At 45.4% G+C, this 22,284-nt stretch overlaps 1 protein-coding gene across 4 annotated transcripts in view; it reads right to left on the bottom strand.

Annotated features, from left to right (window-relative positions):
* The window catches only part of LOC135366718 (5-hydroxytryptamine receptor 2A-like), a 312,589-nt gene that overhangs the window by 8,584 nt on the left and 281,721 nt on the right, over positions 1 to 22,284 (bottom strand). The window lies entirely within an intron of this gene.

Raw genomic sequence — 22,284 nt, 5'->3', positions numbered from 1 at the left:
CTTCTTCAAACGAGGGCTTGCAGCCGCAGTATTTTGCAGTGCGCGGGAGGGTGAGATAGGATGTCCTTGCCCAGTCACCTCTCGTGCTCGCTCCAGTCGCACGTTTACACACCGGCCCGTCTGCTGCTGTATATACGATTGCAGCTCGTTTCAGTTTTATAGACAATCCCCTCATGTCGATCCGTTTGCGTTACTGCCATTGTAATGGCATCCTCCTCCTGCCTTAGGCACTTCAGCGTCCCTTTAAGGATTAAATGTATTTAAACATTGTGTACATATCTGCACATAATAGAACATGTAATGTACATTACAGTTCATCATTGCTCATACCTACATTTGAAGTCGGCTCTCGGTCTTGATGTTTGTGTTTATTAAGTCAGCATGGTGTAAAAAAAAAGGAACAGAGCGAGAGAGAGAGAGAGAGAGAGAAGTGTTCGGCTAAGAGACCTAAGAGGTCCATGTTCGAGCCCTGCCAGAAAAAAAAAAAAGGTGTGATCGGTTGTTTTTTACCCCAGTCCCTCGTACCTTCGTAATGGAGTTGCCAAAAGTGTGACGTCACTGAGGAAATGAGGAACGTGATATCTATGTGATATGTCGTCCACCTTTACAAAATTAGCTTCTCTTTGTGCTGTCGTCCTGGGTCATCCCTCACATCAGAGACAGGATGGTATGCGCAATGCCTGTACTTTCGACATCCCATTCGACATGCCTTCTCAGTCAACCTGCCAGCACGCCTCGATCACTCTTTCCTCGTAGAATCAGGCAAGGCGGACATCTTGATCGATATTAAGCATGTTGGGTCTCCTTCTAAACCGGCGATTTTTGTGCATTCAACTTAGTCGCTACGATGAAGACTACACACAAATTAATCCAGTCATGCTTGTAGCCTCCTATTGACTGAGTGATTGATTAATGACGGGGGAAGCGGAAAGAGTAGCGTGTTTTAGTGCGCCCTGGGCGCAGCTTCGTGAAGAAGGCGCACAGCGACGCTTAGAGAACTTCGAGATGGTGACTGTAAAGCGTGCTTTGACTGCACAACAACAAATCACTTGGGCGAAGGCAGCGTACAGGGTGGTTCATGCGCTTGAGGTTCCAAGGAAAGTAGGGGGCCTTCAGTGAGACAGCGTACATGTCGCGTACTTTCGAATTTATTTATTTTTTATATCTCTTAACCCTCTGCACCTTAAGTACGAAAATTGTGTGTGTGTGTGTGAATTATTTGCAAAGATGGTTCGGGCTTGTTTGCGAAACGCTCGGCTCGGTTAAGAATTTGAAATATACAAGATGTAATCATGAAAAGTGATAGGAACCACTGAACCTTCACTATTTATTATAATATTATTATAAAATAATTAGGTTATTTCAGAAATTAAGAACGAAGCTTCGTTGTTCTTTATTATTTCTTGTGTCAATTAAGTTTCGACTCCGTTCTCGACATTTCTAACCTTAAAGGTAGTACGCACAGAGCAAGCTACCGTACATTACAGATCATTATTGAGTGAGAGTGACAATAATAATCAGTGATAATACCTGATAACTGATAAGCTCAAGACCCTTTTGTTATCAAATTTCATATTCTTTCAGATTCGGTTAGTCATGCCTACATAGGCGGAATTATAGTTTGCGTGAAGAGGTCCCACAGTATACTAAACTAGTATGCGGGCTCTCAAATTATTAATAAAGATTATGGAATTAAAAACAACTCGGCCTTCTCGTTGTTTACGAAGATTGTGGAGCAACACATTTATAACCGTGTTGACTTACGATAAAGTTTTGAAAGTTACAATGAATTCACACTTGGAGGTATGAAATACATGTCATGAATGAAACTATATAACCTTACTATACAGTTACAGATATACACTTCAGAAGTAAATGGGGATATGACTCTAATCTTCAGTGGAAGTGAGTTCCAAGTTTTGGCTGCGATGCGGCTAAATTGAAAAGCACCGCAATTTGTCCTACATCTTGGTATTATGAGAAGAAGAGAAGATGAAGAAGAGAAGAAATGGAATGGGTATGAGACGAAAAATGTAGAGACGGTGGGTTCTACAAGGAAAGGGAAGAAGATTACAGGGATTGCATTGCAGATTCATTATGTGCAATGTTAGGCTTGTATGTGAACGTAATGTGGGGCGTGTTTACTTTAGTTTTGTAGCATTCTGTATGTAAGTAGAATGGCGCGAAAAAAATTATTGATCTTCTTACTCGTAGAATATTTAGGGTGTACACATATATTATATATGTATTATCGGTGTATATTATATATGTGTTTAACATTTCCGTAACGTTTTGTGGAAGTTATGGTTTGGATGGTAGCAGTTTTGAGCAGGAATGCAGGTTCACATAATTATTAAAACATCTACACTATTTATGTAATGTGAAAAAAATAGCCGGAGCTCTTTGGCTGCACGTATAGCATATGTTTGTAACTCAAACGTCGCCATGCCAGTCCTGGACAGCTGTCCAGGACTGGCATGGCGACGTTTGAGTTACACTATTTATGTAATTGTTTAAATTTAATTGCAATTATTTAAATAAACCATCTTCTATAGTTGTCCGGCATAACTCGGGGGCGTAGTGTGAAAGCCCCTTTGAAGGAACACTTCATTGCAAAAATGTTTCCTTCCAGGACAAAATATGCCGTTACGTTGACATCAACACAAAAGGAACGGGATTCATCGGCTGCGTCGATCGTGATTTATGGTCGGTAGAAAAAACGCAATCTACGCTTTCTCTCTCATTTTGAAAACGCGCGACGCAGTGCGGAGAGGCCTCGGACTGGTCTGCTCGAACGAGCTCCCGCGACGATTTGATAAAACCGTTTGAGGAGACCAATGAGAGCCCGCTCCGCGTTGAATCCCGTTCCTTTTATATTCATGTGGATGTAACGGCATATCTTTCATTGCGCGAGGGACAGTTTTGCTCCCTTTTAAACGGAAAGCGATTTCATCAGCATTCGTCTTCATGAAATGGGATCACCCTCGCAGAGCGTGGAACACACACACACACACAAATAAATAAAATAAAATAAAACGTTTCCGCAAGCACTCCCCTGGGAGAAGGAAATATTCAACCGACTTAGCACTTGGGAGCAATCAATTATAGAATATGCACATTTCTCTCAGATTACGTTTAGACGACAGCGGAATGAGACGTGTATGTTTTCGAGCGTTCGTTCTCAATTGTAGACCTCGAGGCCTGCGGCACACCAGAGGCACTGGCGTTCATGTGTTATTTGCGCAGCACGCTCACCTGCACTCGGTACGGTTTAGATAAATTACAGAGTTACACGCAAAACAGTACGGTTAGAGTAACAGGAAGATGGAAGAAGGGGTTAGGAAGGTGTGCTCGCTATTTTTGTGACTCATCTAATCAGTTAACAATAATGTTGAGTCGCAGTTTAAAGGGAACTACGTCGGCGTAAATGGAACTGCCTCCAGGAAGCAATACAAGGTTGGCCTCCCACTTGATAAAAATACGCACAGTTACAGTTATAGTCAACTTTTGTAATTCTTTTCTGTGGTTCTTTTCTAGTCAGTCACGCTTTTGTAACGCGATGCGGTCAAGTATTGCGTCTTGTCCCATCTTCCAGGTAGCAATACCACAATAAAGAAGGTGACAGATGTCGGTTGGAATAAATAACTGGTCAGCACGCTCGACAAATATATTCGTGTTTAAACAGCAAATGTCTGACGTGTGACCACCGTTGTTAAGTACGCCGTGCTACGAACAAAACAAAAGTAACAAGTTATATAAACGAGTAAGCATCTAAAGCAGTTTGTGCCAAGCGAGACGCTGTAGGATGTCTAATGCAGTGGCAGCTTTAATGGCATTTATGTTAATGCAATTTTCGACTTAATGAGTTCACCACAACTCATTCACCCATTGCCTGCTCTCGCTTTCATTGTCAGCGTCAGAATATCGAGTCTAGTTTGCAAAAAAAAAAACAAAAAAAACCACCTTCTACTATTCAGCACAAGATGATTTCTTAAATTTGATCTTTTACAAGTGTCTGTCCACAAAAGAAACATATGAGTTGTTAAGAATTTTCTCCAACAGAAACGATAGACACACCAAGGCGTCAAGGGCGGAATCAATTGTTTTGTAAGTCGGCAAGTACGTTAACTGACCACATTATTGGAACTGATCTGCATGAAAATCTACTTAACGTCATTTCAGTTCAAGATGTTAAATTGATCAACTTCGTGGTTTTTAATGACATTACAAAGGAACGTGTGGCACCAGGTTCGTAAATAATGACATTTGAGATCCGGATGTCATTAGACGATAATGGCATTTTTCGTGTCCGTGTGTCACGGGGTAAAACATATACAAACTTGGTCGTCGCGACTGTCTTGCAGACACGGCAGACGTGACTGTGTGTACATTCGGCTTTAGCTTGACTATGTCGCGCGCAGCACAAAACACAGCCCTCCGTACAGCCATGATTCTGTTTCGAAGTATATGTTTCAGCCCCAGGAAATCTTCAGACGCGATTCTTCACAAGAAGAAGCCACGGCGCTTTAATCTTCGTTGTACCGAAAGCAAGATGAATTCTACAGATTGTTTACTGAGCGAAATCACCGGGGCCGTCTCTATCCCAGGATGTCTCGGAAACTCGATGGATGAAGCGATATATCGTTTAAGCGGAGAAATGTACTCTATATCCCTTTAAATATGTATTTGAATATGTCCAGAAGCGTATGATACATGCGATATCATTTGTAAACACCCCCGGGTTGAGATTTCGTGGCGTCTAAGTAAGCGCGGGGATCCGAACGAAGATTTATTAATGGCAATAAAATGTTCTCGCCGCGGGTAGATCGTATATCAAGTAAATTCTGATGTAGACTAATTTGTTGTAGTTGTTATGGCGAAATTTATTAAACATCGTGAATCATTATTATTAAACAGTCTGAGAACACATACGCTGTACGTCAGTGTTTGCACATAGACGCTATTTACAACTATTTGTGTGGGCCCGTGCGCTATGTACCAGCGCATGTAAAATGCCTTTAGGCACGTGAATGACTGCACATGAACATACATCATCAGCATCATCATCGCCGTCCTCCTCCTCACCTTCATTGGCATCATCATTACGGGAGTTTTCCACCAATGTAACTGGTGCAAGTCATGTGGACTTGTGGGCCTCACACTAGTGAAGTCAAAATCTCTATTTTATTTTTTCTTAAAACCAAACCAACCAAGTGCACATGTGGTGATGTGCTGTTACGGTGGCACGCCAGCGACAGCAACATACTTTGTGCCCATATTTGTTACTGTTTGGAACGATTTTCTTTCTTGTAGATAAAGCACGTGAAGACGTGTATTAAATTCTCATCGGATCATCCATGTGAGCATCTAAAGGCATTACTCTCGGTTGTAACGCTATTCTCATTATGGTTACGCGAGAAGTGATTTATAAATATTGTCGGATTTCCCGGGGCTCTCACAATTGTATCTGAGGAGACACATTGACGGATGTTCGTGGTTAATAAGCTGGATAAAATGTGTTTTTCTTTAAAAGTTACCCTCCCCATCCTGTTTAATCCGATGCAAAACTTTTTGCGCAACACGCTAGGGCGACCCACAATACAGGGCATTATTTTCTTTTATCTCTCACAAAATATTTATAATAAAACTATATGAGTTACCTAGATGCGGTTTTTGCAGATGGGTTATACGGCGAGGCGGGTATCCTGTCAGAAAGCTTACGTAACTTCTAATTACTTAAATTTACTGATTACCTACTGGCTAATTACCTAACATTCATTAGTTAACTTATTGGTTAGATGTTTTCGGGAAAATGCGAGATAGCAGAATTGGAGCCAGCCATTATTTAAATCCACCCTCTTTTTTTTAAATTCCCTAAAAACAGCACGTACTTTGAGGTATAGATCGATAACTTTTGCTATGCAAGTGAGCCGAAACCGAAACAACGCACTTCTCGAGCGTAAAAAGAGGGAAAGGGCGTTCGCGAAGGAGGGTCACGTGTTTTGTAGCGACGGAGGTGATTGGAGTAACCGCTGATCTGTTGGCCAGACAGACCGCTTTCCCGTCCAGATAAGCTGAAAGTCATGTCGTTCTTTGCGCTCGAGATGTGCGAGTTCTGGTTTCGGTTCATTTGCTTATCGAAATTTGGCGATTTATTTTTCAAACTACGTGTCACATGAAGCGTTGTAGTGGAGGAAGCAATTATGTAGCATCTCTGACTGGCAATCAGAGGGTGTGGGTTCGAATCCCACTGCTTGTGCCTTTTTCTTCAACTGCCATCGTTCAAAGTACGTGCTGGTTTCGGGATTTTCGAAAAAGAGGGTGGATTCAAATAACGATTGCCGGCAATTCTGCTGTCTCGCGCTTTCCCGAAAACATGTAATCAAAAATTTAATTAATGAATTTTAGGCAATTAGCCATCCAGTAGTTACATGCGCTTTCCCTCAGGAATGGAATATGGCTAAGAGGAGAAAATTATAGGGATGGTGATTCCACGGCTGTGATTGATTGATTGATTTGTTAAATTAAAAAAATGGAGTCCGTCTCCACATGATGTCCGCCTGACCGCATAACCCGCCCGTAAAAATTGCGTCAGTATCGCTCTCACACAGCTTAAAAAAAACTGTTAATGATAAAAAACACCCTGTATACTATAGAATGAAGGGAATTACCTCAGGACGCCGCGGAGGAGAGCCGCGGATATTTCGAACAGAGACTGTTCTTCTTCTGGGCGTCTCTGGAACAGTCTGGAACAGACTGAGCGACTCTGGAACAGTCTGGAACAGACTGGAACAGATTGGGCGTCTCTGGAACTGTCTGGAACAGTCTGGAACAGACTGGGCGACTCTGGAACACTTTCTGTTCGAAATATCGGCGTCTCTCGTCCTGAGGCAATTCCCTTCATACTTCCTTACCGGTTCGCTGGATTTCTACCCTGCATATAGAATGTTTTGTATAATAAAGAGGGACGGAGAAAGATGGATAAGTGCTATCGCAGTTACAAATGCCTGCACGCAGACGGAACAAGTATTTTTTTTTAAGAAGTTTATTTTACACGTTCCGACATCAAGGCAGAAAAGGACGCAAGTAGACTACGGGTATAGCCAAGAATCCTTCTGTTCTCACGTGCTTTCGGAAGCTGCTACCGAATAAAATTCTTCAACGCAATTTGCAGCGTGGTCTATTAATTCACCTCATTTAGTTAAGCTGACAGCACAGACTGGAACATGTTCGCCACGCGCCGTGTCTGAGCGCGCGGTTGCAAAAGAGAGTCCACCACGCCCAAGGCAGACTACGGAAATAATAGGCTTAGTCTCTTAATGCTGCACAATGGGGCACGAAGGGTGCACTAACTGCTGCAGTAAGTAGTCCAGAGGTTTACTGCAACGTTTCAGGGTAAGAACCATGTCGGCTGAAGTAAAAGTTTTAATGAGTTGGACATAAAATGGACATCCAGGTGTTCATGATTGACGATCATCGTGCTTTCACCCTTACGGGAGGACATCGCGTGGCATGTGACCTTCTGACAAGCCAATTTCTTAGCATTATTCCCGCCTTTATCACGTTCGAGGGAGTTGCCCAATGGAGTTAGCGTCTGTCCAAAAGGGGCTACCTCCATAGGTGAGTACACAATCTCCTGTAGCTCATCTCATAGAGTCAACAATACAACCTCCATAGGTAGCTTTCCTGCATGATGACAATACACAAAATGAAGACCACTGAGGGCAGCTCCCATGTTTTCTTTGATAAGGAAGATGAGCTCACTAATTCTGTGACTCATCTAATCAGTCAGCGATGCAAGTAGTTCTTTGGGACTACCCAAATTACCCTTCCTCCAGGTGAAAAAAGAAAAACAGAAGGAATGCCATGTCAGATTCTAGAGCATGTGCAGCAGCTCTGGCATGAACCCGTTTAATGGTGTCCGCGTGACACCTCTAACTGATGTCACAGTTACTGCTTGAGAATGGGGTAAAGTGAAACTCCATTAGGAGGGTATAAATTTTACACTCAAAGAAAGTGTTCTAAGGGACAAGCTACTTACTCCCCTAAAGGAGTCGTGATGTATCAGTCTTGTGTATAGTAATGAAGAACAACGGTCAGCTTTACCGGCCACGACTGCAAAGTGGTCAGTATACTGTCTCCGTTAACTCTCAGAAATGCTCATACATATCTTACGAGTGAGGAAACAGTAAAAAGCAACGCGGCTGTCTGGATTATAACGTAGAAATATTGCTCTACAGTGCAGTAATTCTCAATTTCGGTACCGCAAGAAATCCTGAGGGACAGTCCTCTCTATTTCTCCAACGAGATCGATAACATGTCAACCTATTTGTCTTTTACTGTCCAGACAGGCGCCTCGATGATATAGTTAAAGGCTGTTCGGCGGTCCCCGTCAAAATCTAACGCAACGCCACAGACGGTATTTCGACATTGAGCTTACATTTTGTGAGGAATATTTTTGAAGCAACTTACAATATATACATATTCCAATGTGTATATGGTGGAACGTTAAGTGATGAGATCGTCAGGTATTATTTCCTTACCACAACCACTACCACTTACCAGACGTATTATTAACCAAACGTATGGCTCATCACTATATAATAAACCAGCTCCCGTGGCATAGTGGTTAGGATGATCGCTCTCCACGCCGAGACTGGGAGGTAACACGGGTTCGAATCCTATCACCGGCTGTGCTGTCTGAGGTTTTCCCTGGGTTTTCCGAAGACTTTCCAGACGAATGTCGGCACAGTTCCCCCTGAAGTCGGCCCAGGACGCATACTAACCCCCTGTCCCCCACTCCTTCCTGCTGTCATCTGTCCACGTCTTTACGCCACTCATAGCCACTGTTGGTTCGCGGCGCTAACACCGAATTAAAAAAACTATATAATAAAAATATATACAAATAATAAAAATATATATAAATAATAAATAGCAAGTATAGTGCAATATCCACCGATAGCATGATGTGGCCCTTTCAAAATAAACGTATCTTTATAAGATATAGGCGGCAATCCAGATTGCTTCTTGACAGCGAACAACGACCGGGCCGTCTAATCCAAACGCATGCGCAATATGTAGGAGCCATTCATCATTATCAGTGTATTTGTTGTTGTAGGAGCGCGACTTGCTCCTACTACATACAGTCCTTGAACGTGCCCTAGAGTGGAAAACCTCCCCACTTCATCATCAGAATATATCTGTTGTTGAACGTGCCCTGGCAGGGAAAATCATTGCGATTTGTACGACTGCTGAGCTTCCGGCAAAAAATGTTGCTTTCACCAGTTGCGGTTCAGGTCAAGAGAATCACCAAGGCTGTCATGCTCACGGACTCGCGTAGCTCTCTCCAAATGGGGATGAATCCCACGTGCAATAGCACTCTAGCGCTACCGGCGTACCAGCTCGCGTGGCTCAATGGTTAGCGTGCTGGCCATGTCACGTCGAGACTGGGAGGTACCCGGGCTCGAATCCCGGTGCCGGCTGTGCTGTCTGGTGTTTTTCTTGGGTTTTCCTCAGACGTTTTCAGACATGTGTCGGCACAGTTCCCTTAGAAGTCGGCCCAGGACGCACATTCCCCCAGGGCGGCCGTCGTGAGGTTGCCCACCTCTGTGCGGCCGACAACCGCGAGTCCTTTTCACCAGCACCACCACCACTCTAGCGCGCTGTATCGGAACATGATGTGTTCAACACAAATCAATCGGTGGAGACATCTCCCTGCAAGGGATCCGCCCCCACGTCGGCATCAGTGGCAAAACAAGAGAGAGAGAAAAAAAAAAAAAAAGAAAGAAAACCGAACCAACTAGTTTCTTCTGCGCACCACGGCTGTGTAGCCCCAGTTTGCCAACCCCGGAGACAACAGCAGAAAATTTGTTCTCGATGAGATAACACTAACACAGTACCCTGGGATCAGGGAAATTCCGCAAAATCATGGACTAGACCTCCCGTTTAAAGGACTTTCTCGGAATACACAAACCCTGCTCTTTAGGCTGCGATCATGTAGCCCTTTCACTAAATTACAATTATATCAGACTGGCGCTCTGGATAAAGCTAATTCCAGACGCTGGCTGCAAACCGAAACTATCGAGCACATCCTGACCCATTGTGGTGCAAACGCTGTGGTGCGGGGAAAATACCTGGGACACTGCAGGAAATGTACGCTGGATGATGTTGTACATCCCAGAGGCTCTTTCACGGAAAAGATACGCCAAAACGCAGAACCTACTGTCTGCTACCTCCAGGAGCCTGCACTCGTCCAAAGACTGTGAGTCAGTTTATTCGCTCGCGGCACTTGTCACCAATTACGTCTTGACTTTTGATCGTCGTCATTTCGACATCTCGTATCATATCATTTCATCTCATCCTGGCTATACAGTCGTGACGCTAGATACATGAGTGAGGCGAAGAGCGTCAAGCTGGCCACAGTCACCCCAACCCTCTGTTTTATGAATACATATGGCGACTAGAAAGAGAGAGAGAAAGACACATACACACAAACTGAAACAAATACTGTACCCTTTCTGTTGTCACATTAGAACAACGTAGAACAGGGCAGAACAGGGCAATGAGGCAACGCCACCTAGAGTCACTAAATAGGGGTACAGCAGGTCCCCCAAGGTCGCCATTTTCCCATGTATTTGTTCCTATCCCGATGCGTGCAATGCCGGAGGCCGCCCTTAGATACCCCATTGTTACCAGACGTTGGCTTGCGTTCGATTGTAGCGCGCTAAAGATCCAGTTGAAGCACAATCCAAGACAGGCCAAGTCACCGAAGGAGAAATGGACGACTGCGCCTGCGGCGCCAGGTACGACACGTACGCTATGTGATGCACGCAGCCGTGCACTAGATCCTTCCGATCGCTCAACACGTTTAAAAACGGGACCAAAAAGTGAAACACGACACAGAAAGTTGTTATATACGCGTTTTATTTGGACATATAAAAGACTAGATTCATTCGCAGAACAACAAAAACATTTTGCCGCTAAACTTAGCGCGCTGAAGTGATCCGGAACGGCAACAATGGGGTATCTAGTGGCGGCCTTCTTCGTTGCACGCTTTTCCGAGGTGAGTTTGGGGGACTTGGGGTACAGAGTATCGCATTCCTTTTCCGCGCCGGAGCCGCAGTTTCGGTGTCCGCGATTGGGCCGATCGTGTCACGTGGTTTCGCCTTCCAAGAACGCGCCGTCCATGTTGAATCACCTCAATCCAAAACCGGTTTCCTCGGTTGCGAGCTGGCTGGACTACGCGCGCTCTTCTCTGGCGGAGAAGGGGCAGATGGGCATCCCATTGCTAGGCGACGCAGACGCGCCGGATCCAAGATGGCGGGCTCGCTTGCCGGCGTGGCTCAGTGTCGCTCCTCTGCTCCCTATTTAGTGACTCTAACGCCACCTAGGCACAGAAGGCCTGCTTATTGCCTCCTCTCCCTCCTTCCTCTCTCCTCTCTTTTCCCATTTAGCACGCGGGGACGCTCAATCACTGCTCGCAGACGACGGTGGTTCGTCTCCGTGGCTATACGACCGCTGACAGCACGTTCGTGATTGCCTATACCGCCGTTGAAACCACGATCCCGATTGGCGGACACTAAGTTATTACGTCACGTCGACGAGTGAGCAGGCTTTCTCTATCCAGGTGGTGTTGAATGACGCTTGCGTGCAGTGACGTCACGTTTGGTCACGTGGGAAAACGTATTGCCGCACCGGAGCAGCATGCCGTGAGATGTCGCGGTATGCGTGCAATTACGAGAGGAAATTGTAAAAACACACGCAGTATGACGTCTGCGACGCATCCCCATGTTTTTCCCATGTCACGTGGCTCAAAGGCTGCGCGTGACGTCATTTGCAGGAAGTTTCCGTAAGCAAATTTTATAGCCCCTTTCTTTTTCTTCTCTCTCTTTCCCCAATTCAATTCAGTCGTCCTCGAAGGCAACACCGTGCCAGACACCCTACCGACTTGCCTGATAATAAAACGCACGTGCCACCACTCTATACCGAATCGAATACGCTCGCCAGCTCTTTGTTTTATGGGCGATGATCAAAGCGAAGTTGCGATTCTCACTGTCCCTGTATCAAACGCACTCAGAAAAGCCCTCGAAAGCCTTCACGTAAGAGGCTTGTGTTGAGAAAGTGCGACTGACCAATGCAATCAGCGGCAGAGTGCGGCCGCTCTTAGATCTTCGCCGCCACGTCCATTAATGCTGCCGTTCGATTTATCCGGAGGTCAAGCGCATTCGGTTTACTAGTGAAGCGACAAAAGAGTTTGACCGTTATCGTTAATAGAGAGGCATTGTGCGCGTGCAATTTTGCGTCGCTGAAGAGCTCGGCGATCGCTTTTGATGTAGATTGGAGGAGAAAGCCTGAGGCGGAGAGTCGCCGGTATTTCGAACAATCTCTGTTCGAAATACCGGCTCTTGTTTCGAGGTTTCAGCTTCAATCTCATGATAATGATGATGATGATGATGAGTATAATAAAAAAATGGGGACGTAGGGTCGGACTGGTTACACCGGTAACCATATACTGGATTGGCTAATGAGAAGAAAACATGGATAAAAATAAGAAATAAAAGAAGGAGGAGGAGAGGAAGTGGGAGTACCGCATCCCTAAAAATCGCAGAGACGGACCATTATCCCGTCGGAAGCGAACAACAACAACAACAACAACAACAACTTTATTTTGAGATGATGAATGGGGATTTTCACCGCCAGGGGCGACACGCGATACCCCAATGCTGGTGGTGGTGTGAGGAATGAAATAATGAACCCCTTCACAATAAGAATCGAAGTCCGAGGGTGTTCAAAAAGGTCAAAAGAGCTTTGAGGGCATAGCGTTGGTGGGCTGGATGTGGCCAGGGACCGAGCAATTTTGACAGAGAGAGGGGGCGAGAGTCCAGTTGATTAAGAGACCCGGAGAGTGCGGTTCGGAAAGGTTGGCAGCGTGCGCAAACAATACAAAAGGAACAATATGCTCTAGATCTGGGAGAGTCAACTTGTCTCAAGCGGTAATGCCACTGAGCCGTAAAAGCGACATCGAGTCGCATTCGATGAACTAATGCAGCATCTTGACGAGAGGTCGAGGTCGAGGGAATCAAGTTACTACACTCTTAAAAATGAACTTCACCGCATAACACGCTCCTAGCCAACCATCATCTCGAATGATATCGTTATCTTCCCTGATTTGTTGAAAACGAGAGGCGTACGCCTTTTTGTGACACTTATGCTGTTCATAATTGTCACAGAAAAGGCGTACGCCCCCCGTTTTCAACAAATCAGGGCAGATAACGATATCACTCGAGACGATGGTTGGCTAGGAACGTGCTATGCGGTGAAGTTCATTTTTAAGAGTGTAAGACGGACACCCGGAATCTTTCTATTCTTTCTTTCTATTCCTCTTTCGAGGGCTTTTCTGAGTGCGTTTGATACAGGGACAGTGAGAATCGCAACTTCGCTTTGATCATCGCCCATAAAACAAAGAGCTGGCGACCGTATTCGATTCGGTATAGGGTGGTGGCACGTGCGTTTCTTTCTTTATTTCTATTCTAATCTTTCTATTTTCCTTTGGACAACAGAACACAATCAAGATGAGAGAGCGACAGAATGCCGATAAATTATCCCCATCAGGTGTATACTGGGGGTGGTTGATGGACATCAAAGTTGTTACCTTCAAAACTGCGCGAAGAGGAAGACAACCTTCGCTAGCATCCCCCTCCCCCCAGCATATATTGGATTAGAGGAGAAAAAAAAAAACAAAAAAAAAAAACGGGGAATTGTCCTCCGTCCGTGTGAGTCTCCTCCTCAGGCAATTTCCTTCATACTTGCTTACCGGTTCGCTGGATTTCTACCCGTCTACAAATGTAGAGTTGTTAGTCCGGACTGACTACTGCATCCCTTCTCCCTTATATTGCTCGCACTCTCCCTACATTGTTGCTTCTTGGGTTACACAAAGTCCTGCTCATGTGCATTCGCGGGACATGCGTACACTGCTGATAGGTGCGAGCGTGTTTCTTGCGCAAACGCAAATATTACCCCATGCTTTAAGTCGCAACGCAATTATGATGATGGGCAGGGCCTCGGTTGCCGGTGCGTGGATTGCAGGGGGTCGCGTCTAAGCACAAAAGCGGGTGTCAATGAAAGGATGCCTCTGTAACATTCGACTAACCACTTATTTTTGTTTACGCGACTGTGGCAAGTCAAACCTTACAGTCGAGTGTCGTATCTTTCCAGATCTTTCTCGTGTGGCAAGAGGCGTTCTTACTTATCTCTATTCGTTATATATATTTTTTTAATAACATCAATTTGACAGCAGCTCAGGCGCAGCTTTTCTAAGGCGTTTATGCTGCCAGACGGACATTCTGTGGATTATAGAGTACGTAACGCAGTCATCTGCATGGCAAAGTTTGGTGATGTCTATTTCAATGTATTTGCGCGTTTCGGGATTTTTTAAGAACAGGGTGATTATGAAAAATGACAGGCTCCAGTTCTAGTATATCACATTTTCACGAGACTCTATAAGGTAAAGAAGTTAACTAACGAATTTTAGGTAATGAGGCTCGTGTAGATGACGACACGCGCCGCCTTTGAGCGCCTTGGGCCCACGTGACATGGAAAAACATGGGGATGCGTCACAGCCATGCCCTCCTGTACTGTGACACCGGTGCGGCAATAGGTTTTCCAATGTCACGTGACCAAACGTGACGTCACTGCGGCTTGTGCAGTGACGTCACGTTCGGTCACACTACAAATTCGTCTACACACCTTCATCCGGCCTCATTTCACCACACGCACAGCTGACTTTGAATTTTTAGCGTTACACGAGTCGTAACAGTCCTGTAATTTTTTATTTGTTTCATTTATTTATGCCCTTAGACACAACAACGCCTTACGGCAATAACGGCATTGTAAAAATAATGGGGCTTTGCGTAATTACTGGATGTAATTGTGCTGTTCAGAATACTTTATTAACATATTTATCTAATTACACAAGTAACTGCACAGATTACACTTTGCTTTTCACTAACACTATAAAAACGTAAATTGTAACAACGTAAATGTGCTATCTCCCACTTTTCCGAAACCTTCTAATTAAACAGTTCATTAACGATTTTTAGGTAATTAATCACCTGGTTGTTGCATACACTTTCTGCCAGAATGTTCTCCTGCCGTATAATCGACCTGCAAAATCTTCACCTGTGGTGCTCTGAGAGATTGTTTATTAAAAATTTGTAATGAATAAGAAAAAAAAAAAAGACATCCTGCATGTTAGAAGACTTCTCAATAGATTTATCCGCACAACCGTAAAGAATAACAATTCACACAAGCAGGCAACGACATGGATCGAGTCCGTTCTTTCTGGCGAACTTAGAAAAATAGGCTTAGACCACTTTTATTCAGTGTGATAGATGCGTTCGCAACTCGCTGGGGCGTTGCGCTCAGTCGAGAAACTGGGCCTAAACCGAAACAATCTCTCCAGAGATAATAAGACCTCCTTCGCAGAAGGCTGGGGGAAAGGAGGGATATACCGCCTTTGTTCGGTGCGCAATTTAGCCCATTCCACGGCGCCGGTTAACCACGGTGGAAGCCCGTTATTTAGAAAATTGCCCAGGCGTGTGGCATCTGAGGGGATGCGAAGGTCGGAGCAATAGTTTCGGTTTCGGATTCGACACTGCTGAACGCGAAGGAAGTCGGAATAAATGCAAAAGCGAAGCAGAGACGGCGCGCTGCCCCGTTTTCTTATTTGTAGCGTTGCCGAATGTTGCAGATTCAAAGTAGGGCAGTGAAGTATACGACAGGAGCTGCTAATGACACAAGTGTTTCTGCTTCTGCGTTCTTTCAGGTGTCGGAAGTTTGCCAGAGACGTCGCAGGCACGAAAAAGCGCGCAAGCTTGGGTCGCGGGAACCGTGGTGAGGTCTCAATGAAGCTTCAACAACCCCCTGACCTGTGGTAGCGCAAGTAAACGCAGCAAAAAGGACACAAGCACAAGGGAGAAGTGACAGACAACAGAAACAGCGTAACGGCGAAACGGAACAGCGACAACGACGCTGTTTCTGTTGTCTGTCACTTCTCCCTTGTGCTTGTGTCATTTTGATGCGTTTACTTATGTTAGTATGATATATCAACTTCCCCGTTTCTGTACCTGTACCGCTTCTTCACTGACCTGCGATTTCCTGTCCCCGCAATGAACCAAACCGTAAAAAAAAAATAATAAAAATGAAAAAGAACGATATTCTAGGTTTCTGGGCGCACAAAAATTGCAGTCTCCGAAAGTGTAGTGTTTCATATAAGCTTCGATAGGAGCCGCACTTTCTTTCAAAAACGCACCGGAAAAAGTAAACCGCCGCCTTGCATGGTGGTCATTGTATAAGAATGAAGAAGCAGTCACTAGACCTCTACCGAAGAAACGTCACCGTGACGTAATCATGACGTTGGCAGACGTAGTGAAACCGAAACAGAACAGGCGGAGAACACCACCGCGCTCTTTCACAAAGCCATATTCCTTCACGGAGGTCTCGGGTGGCTTCTTTGTGTCAGTGGTACACGCAAATGAGATCACGTTTTTAGTCGCTTTCGTGTCTTCATTCGCGTTCCCAGTCCACCGCGGAAAGAAAAGAAGGCTTCATCCCAAGAGTTGCATCGTCTGAGACTGAAAGTCAATGTCGTAATACCGTGCGGGATGTGGTTTGTTATTACGACTTAGTCCGCGCTTGCTTTGTATAGAGACACAACGTGCAATCCGAGAGGAACTCGTGCCCGTCAGGCTGCAGAAGATGGAAGAGCCCGGTAGCCATCTTTAGAAAGGGCTACCGGTAGAATTGGAGCAGAACGAGGCAATACAACTAATAATATGGAAAGAATTACAAAAAAAAAAAAATCTTAGAATATGAGAAGCCACATTTAAACGTAGCTTTCTTGTGTTCATTTTCATTCATTGTGGTTCATTGTGAATTGTGTTCATTGTGTGTTTCTTGCGTAGGTGCTTGTGTTCATTTTACCGACCGTATAGCGGGAGGCCTTTTTGTGTGACAATTATGCTGTTCATAATTGTCACAAAAAACACGTACGGCTCCCGTTTTCAACAAATCAGGGGTGTGAATGATGTCATTTGAGATGGTGGTTGGCTAGAAGCGTGCTATGCGATGAAGTACCCGGTACCCGGGTTTTCAACAACCCGGGTTTCAACCCGTTTTCAACAAATCAGGGCAGATAACGATATCATTCGAGATAATGGTTGGCTAGGAGCGTGCTACGTGGTGAAGTTCATGTTTAAGAGTGTATGCAAGTGCGTAAATACTGGTTTCAGTGACTATCTGCCATCTAGCAAGAACGGCCCACATGCCAAAAGGCATAGACCACCCTGTTTTCTTTTACATGTATAAAACCGGTACAATAAAGTTATTATTATTATTATTGTAACCCCCCACCCCCCTACCCACTATTTGCAAGAATTTGTCCTCACACAAACAATTCGGAACGTCCCTCTCCTTCTGGAATGTTCCACAAACGCTAATGCAGAGTTGGAACACTTGCGTGCCGTATACTGCTAGATTCTATCCCACTTGTACAAACTCATCATAAGCAGCCGCGAGGTGTATTACCAGTGAGTCGCCGACACGAGCACGCAACAACGCATTTGGAATGCACTAGGGAATCTAGAAGAGACATGTTTGTGACAGGTGGGAAAACTCCAAAGTTCATCTTCGAAAATGCTCCTTTGTTTGCACGCGTTAACGGTTGATTGCGAAAGGCTGTGTTCTTGGCGCCTTCACGTTGCTATGTATTTGCATTGTGTTGCTGCTAATGAAGGAGAGTGCCCACATGCAGAAAGGGGTGGCACGCACATTTCAGAGCGGACTTTTCTTACTATTCAATCAGACTAATTGATGGCAATGGCTGCTTTGTCTGGCTAATTGATGTAGTGCCCCAGCAATCAAAGAGGAATGCGCCCCAAAGTTTCCGTGAGACACCTGCCAATATTTGTTGCGGCAAATGTTGTCTCAGGACAAAGCGAATGTTAAGGCAGAAAATAAAAATAAAATGTTTTGCAACATCAGCGGGTGCACTTCACAAAACCGTTCACTTTAACAATGGCGCGTAACAAAAGGAAGGAAGTTAGAGGACGACTCGAATCCTTCTGTCTTCGAAGTTCACAGTTCCTCGAAATCGATGCAAGTTGGGCTCAGTGATTAGAACAAAGGACTTGAGACCGGAAATTCGTGCGAAGCGTGGCCCTCGCCAGCCGCACCGTGCATCTGTCGGTAGCTCAGCAAGTATAAGAAGTTGTCTTCTTCTGCTTTTCAGCTCGCTTTTCCCCTTTCTGTTTCGTTGTCTCGCTATAACGAAGAAAGATCATGTCGCCTTATCTCCATATTTCTGGGGTTCCTCTAACGCGGTTACAGTCAATGGGCTATATCGCGCATATACTATACAGTCAGTTGCTTCTTATGGCTTTGCTCTCAAATTGGGATTCGTCTTTGGTTTCATATTAGTGTGAATGAATATCCGCAGGTAACATCTCAAATCTTTTAATCCCCAAGTGGCATGATAACATCATGTTTGCCTCACAATATATATTATCAGGTAAAAGGATCAGGTAAAAGGATATATTATCAGGAGGTAAAATGATTATCAAACGGCCGCGTCTTTTTTTGCAACTTCTATATACATATATATATATATATACTCATGGAACGATGCGATACCACCAGATGACACCCGCGTGTGCGGCTCGTCAGCTCTGGGTAGCTGCGCGTCGCTCGGACCAGCTCACAGTTCGGACTAGCAGCTACCCAGAGCTGACGAGCCGCAAACACGGCGAAACACGTGTCCTCTCCGCTCGCTGAGCGACCCCTGGTTTGCCAATTCCAAACGATGCGCAGCTACCCAGCGCTGACGAGCCGCAAACACGGCGAAGCACGTATCCTCTGGTGCTGTCGCATTGTTCCGTGAGTATCTGTTTCTCTACGTGCAGCCATAGAAGCCATCTTAATCTGTAAGTTTGAATTTCAAACACGTGTAGTGTCATTTACTTATTTCTTTAATGGCTTTTTTTCCCTCTTTATAATTCACTGGCTTACACTGTGGCATTGAGGAGTGCTCAGTCACTCTCCCAGGTGTATATCGCTCGCTGAGCGACCCCTGGTTTGTCAATTCCGAACGATGCGCAGCTACCCAGAGTTGACGTGCCGCAAACACGGCGAAACACGTGTCCTCTGGTGCTGTCGCATCGTTCCATGAGTATGTATATATATATAATAACGGCCCTAAGGGCACTCTGCATGGCTTATACATTGCTTAATGTATATCCATACATGGCTGCAACATTTCATATCAGGTTACAATACACATTTTGACTTTTGGCCGTAATGAGACTTTCGGCCGTATTGAGACAACGTCCGTAATGAGATACAATCCATCCGTACGATCCGATCCGATCCGATCCGTACGGACTGCGTGTTTGATCCGGAAAAAAAACGTGTCGGAATAGGGTATGCGGGGAGTTTGTGTGTCACAGACACACAGTACTTAAAAAAGCGCCTTCAGTTGATCAGTTGGTAGCTTGTCCGCCTACTGACCCCAAGGTTACGGGACCCTGGCAGAGGACGCCAGCAACTTGGTGGCCGGGTACAGGTGGCTCAGGCACGCCGTCTTCCGCAGGAGATTATTATTACTAGTACATAATTAGTAAGTATTACTAAATATTATTACTAGAAAAAAAAAGAGTATCAAATGCGAGAGAGGCACCATTGACTCTGGCTTTAAATGGCTTCGTGAGGAACAGCAGCACGTGGGACAGGAAAGTGTTGATGTCGATCCGGCACAGGGCTCGACACCAAACAGATCGGAAATAGAAACGAAAAAAATTATAACCATAAGACGCTGCCTTGAAGTTGCTGATAAATTCTGATGCTTTTTTTTTTAATTCCATGTTAGGGCCGCGAAGCAACTGTGGCTATGAGCAGCGTACAAACGTGGACAGATGGGGAGAGAACAGCAGTAAGCGAGTGGGGAACAGGGGGTTTAGTATGCGTCCTGGGCCGACTTCAGGGGGAACCGTGCCGACATTCGTCTGAGAGGTCTTCGGAAAACCCAGGGAAAACCTCAGACAGCACAGCCGGTGACAGGATTCGAACCCGCGTCACCTCCCAGTCTCGACGTGGAAAGCGATCATCCTAACCACTATGCCACGGGAGCTGGTAATTGCGATGCTGGAAAGACGGAGCAACGCGTACTAATGTCGCAATAGAGATCAAATAATCGTGGCAAAGAGAGGAGGCTCTCTTTTTTTTTTTGTCCCCTAATGCTCATGATTGGAGACCTGAGGCTGACAAGAGGAAGAATGCCAGAGAAATTCGGACGAGTCTGAGGAGCAGACGAACATTCCACGCACACACACACAAAGGAATAGGAGGGAAAAGGAGCGCGAAAGAGAGGGGAAAAAAGGAAAATGGGTAGGAGCATTAAACGGCGCGAGAAGCCGTCGATTGAGGCCAAAAAGCCCTTATCAAACGGGCTTGTCTGATAACGACCAATTAAACGGAAGGAATTTTTTTATTATCTAGTCTCAGTTTTTCGTTATCAAATGTTTCCATTGAACAAAGAGGTAAGAGGCAAGCGAGCCGGTGTAATGAAATTGTAGGTGTAATTCCATGTTTGCGCTACGAAGCAAATTTTTGGCTATGAGCGGAGTACAGTCGTGGACACATGGAGAGAGGACAGCAGGTAGGAGTGGGGGGGACAGGGGAATGAGTATGCATCTTGGGCCAACTTCAGGGGGAACCTTGCCGACATTCGTCTGGAAAGTCTTTCGGAAAACCCAGGGAAAACCTCAGACAGCAGAGCCCAGCGCGCGGCTGCAGAGGTGCGTCGTCGTCGTCCACGGGCCGCCACATCACTCCCCCCTCAGACGCGTAGCGGTGCATGCGGTTGAGGTCCGCGTCGATATCATGAAGAGGAGAATGAGAAAGACTCGTGGATGATTGACGACTGGACACACGGCTAGTGATTGTGGCAGTTGATGTAGCAGCAGCGGGATGGCGGGAACAAGAGCGCTGCGATTCGGGCGGGTTCCAGAGATGACGTGTGAGTTGCTGACCCACAAAGTTAAAGCGGCATTGTCACATGACCCGCACCTGAACAACCTATAACCGGTGGTGGTGCAACTGCTTGCCGTATAGTCGTCCACGCTCAGGTGGGCAACGTCACGACTAACGCAGGGGGGATCGTACGTCCTGGGCCGACTTCTGTGGGAACCGTGACGACATTTGTCTGAAAGCGTCTGAGGAAAACCCAGGAAAAACACCCAGACAACACAGCCGCCGCCCGGATTGGAACGCAGGTCACCTATAACCACTGACGTGACAACCAGCCGAATGACAACCAACAACAACCAACAAGCAAACATGTTTTTAAAAAAAATATCGCGTTGAAAAAGCCTGCATCAGATCCGGGGTTACACAATAACTCAAGGAAAGACATTGCACTAGACAGTTTTGCAAAGAAAAAATAAAATATAACGTTTAAATGTAGCAGTGTCCATGTTACATGGGAAAACTATACCTTCGAGTGATTGTGTCTTGTTGATGATTGGCGTGTTGGCAGAAGAAAGTTCGTGGTAGAAGAAATCTGAAGGGAGACACGAGCCTTCCGTTCCTTCGCTCAACATGGAGTTTTAAGAAAACATAGAAGTTTCACGATAACGTTTTCGAAAACATGACAAGCCAATTGCGTGATTCCTTTGGAGTGGGTGACGTACATCACTGCTGATATCTGATTGACTGACAGCGACACGGAGTCGGAAGGCGCTTATAGGATTCCTTAAAACTCCCTAATAGCGAGTTTTAGTTACATCAGAAAGTGTTCACGGTAACAGTTCCGAGAATATGATATGCCAATCGCCCTGTTTCTTTGAAGTGAGTGACAGCTTCGATTTGATAACTTCACTTATCGTACAGTTTTCGTAGAATTCCTTCTGATGTACTAAAACTCCCTAATATCTGATCCCGAAAACCCGCTAAAACTTCGCAGTTATATAGAAGGGCAACTTGGATAGTGGTAGAGCGAGCAGCGGCGAACGGTAATCCTGACAGGTGCTGTCGCTATGAATATTCATTCGGAACGTGCTCTACAGGCGGTCGTATATGCATGCACTCTGCCAAACCAAACAGGGGACTGTCGTGATACGGGGGGCCGAAGTGCTGTAGATATTATGGTAGGACACGTACAATACACGTTATTCACGCCATCACCATTGAGAGTTGCCCCGTAGAGGTGCTGGCATGTTTATTTAAAGCCCACTA

This window comes from Ornithodoros turicata, chromosome 8 (assembly GCF_037126465.1).
Source record: "Ornithodoros turicata isolate Travis chromosome 8, ASM3712646v1, whole genome shotgun sequence".
NCBI classification, from domain to species: domain Eukaryota; kingdom Metazoa; phylum Arthropoda; class Arachnida; order Ixodida; family Argasidae; genus Ornithodoros; species Ornithodoros turicata.
Note: the sequence above shows the minus strand (reverse complement) of the source record. Positions and strands in the feature narration are given on the sequence as shown.